The sequence below is a fragment of the Triticum dicoccoides genome, chromosome 1A (assembly GCF_002162155.2).
Source record: "Triticum dicoccoides isolate Atlit2015 ecotype Zavitan chromosome 1A, WEW_v2.0, whole genome shotgun sequence".
Lineage (NCBI taxonomy): Eukaryota > Viridiplantae > Streptophyta > Magnoliopsida > Poales > Poaceae > Triticum > Triticum dicoccoides.
Window position 1 is genome coordinate 195,917,467 of NC_041380.1, and position 2,370 is coordinate 195,919,836.

Sequence of the window (2,370 nt, forward strand, 5' to 3'; positions counted from 1 at the left end):
TCTTTATTTCTCTCTCATCCAAATTACTCCGACGTTCGCGTCTTCGGTTATCTTTGTTTCCCAAACTCCTACTCCACTTCTCCTAACAAACTTTCCCCGTGCTCTACCCCGTGTGTCCATCTAGGTTTTTCTGACGAGCACAAGGGTTATCGTTGTCTAGATCTTGTTAGTGGTCGTGTTCATGTGTCTCATCATGTAACATTTGCTGAAACATTTTTCCTTTTTCCGGGCGTCAACAATTAGATCCCAACTCACCCACGCCGTACACTAGTCCCTCTCGTCTCAATCATCTTCTCTTCTTTCACCCGCCAACCTATCCAGCGAAACCAGCCGAATCCTCTACCATAGTAGCGGATCCTGCCGCGACCACTTCTGTCATCACCTCTGTTCCGGCAAAGGAAAACCCATTACACTCTGTCGCGGCAGACCTCCTGCCGCCGCAATCTTCACCGCCATCTCCTGCGTCCGCTTGCTCCGCTGCGCCGGACGCATCCACCACCACATCTTCCCCCACTCCTCCTACTCATGCTATTCCCGTTCCAGCTCCGACTAAAGATCATACCATGCGCACAAGTGCCAAGTCCGGGTTTCGTTTACCTGCAAAACATCGTCTCAATCTTCATGCATCTCTATCTCCTTCCTCTCTACCCAAATCTTATAAATCAACTCTTCTAGATCCTAACTGGGCCGCAACTATGAAATATGAATATGATGCCCTTCAGTAGAATAACACGTGGAAGTTAGTTCCTCGTTCTTCCAATACAAATATCGTTTCGGGCAAATGGGGTTTTCGCCATAAATTTAATTCTGATGGGAGTCTTGCACGTTATAAGGCTCGATGGGTATGTCGTGGTTACTTTCAGCAACACGACATCGATTATGATAAGACTTTCTCTCCAGTTGTCAAGCCCATCACTGTTCGCACTGTCCTTAGTATCGCCATCTCTTCTTCCTGGCCAATTCATCAACTAGATGTCAAAAATGCTTTTCTTCATGGCTCTCTTCAAGAAACAGTCTATTGTCAACAACCTCTTGGCTTCGAACATTCCTCCTATCCTAATCATGTTTGTATTCTTCAAAAATCTCTTTATGGTCTTAAACAAGCACCATGTGCCTGGTTCCAACGCTTTTCTACTTATGCTCAAACCATCGGTTTTACCCCTTCCCATTCTAACACTTCACTCTTGACCTTTCATCACAACAACAACACTGCTTACCTTCTTTTATATGTTGATGATATTACCCTCACAGCTTCCTCACAACAATTTTTAGATCATATTATCTCTCTTCTTCGCCACAAATTCTCTATGACAGATTTAGGTCTTCTTCACCACTTCTTAGGTATTGTTGTTATCTGTGACTCCTCTGGTCTTTTCTTGTCTTAGCGTCAGTACACTCTGGATCTTCTTTCTCGTGCTGGTATGCTCACTACTAGGAAAAGGCCTACTAATGACGCACCTGTTTTGGCTACTAATGGCGCACTACAGGTGCGCCATTAGTACCACGCCACTAGAATATTTTAGTAATGGCGCACCATAGGTGTGCCATTAGTATCCCACAGGTGCGCCATTAGTATCTGGTATACTAATGGCGCACTTCATGGAAGTGCGCCATTAGTAACAATTTTTTTATTTTTTTTCGTTTTTTCTTAATCTCAGGTCACTATTTCACATATGAGATATCCAACACATATATATATACAACAAGCATCCATATAACAATCATATCCAACACACAAGTTTCATCATATATACATAGCCAACACATAGTTCCATCGTTACATATTACAAAAGTTTCACATTGTTCATCCAACACCGCTATCCATCAATTCACAAAAGTTTCACATTGATACAAAATAAAAACACAAATGGAAAAGAAGCACTCCATCCATGCAAGCTTCCGTGAATTAAATCAAATCTGCAAAATGATAAACAAGAACTTAGAAGAAGAAGAAGAAGACTAGAAGAATACTAGAAGAAGAAGAACACTAGAAGAATACTGGAAGAAGAATAATAAGAAGAATAAGAAGAAGACTATAAACTTATTATGTAAACTTGATCATTTTGTGCTAACATAAGTAATTTTGGAGCTAACCTATAGGAAACTAAGCATATAAGCTCTCTAAGTTAGCATATTAGAGCCAACTTAGGTAAAATGAAGCTAACATGTCATTTTGGAAAAGAAGAAGAATAAGAAGAATAAGAAGAAGACTATAAGCTTATTATGTAAACTTGATCATTTTGTGCTAACATAAGTTATTTTGGAGCTAACCTATAGGAAACTAAGCATATAAGCTCTAAGTTAGCATATTAGAGCCAACTTAGGTAAAATGAAGCTAACATATATCATTTTGGAAAAGAAGAAGAATAA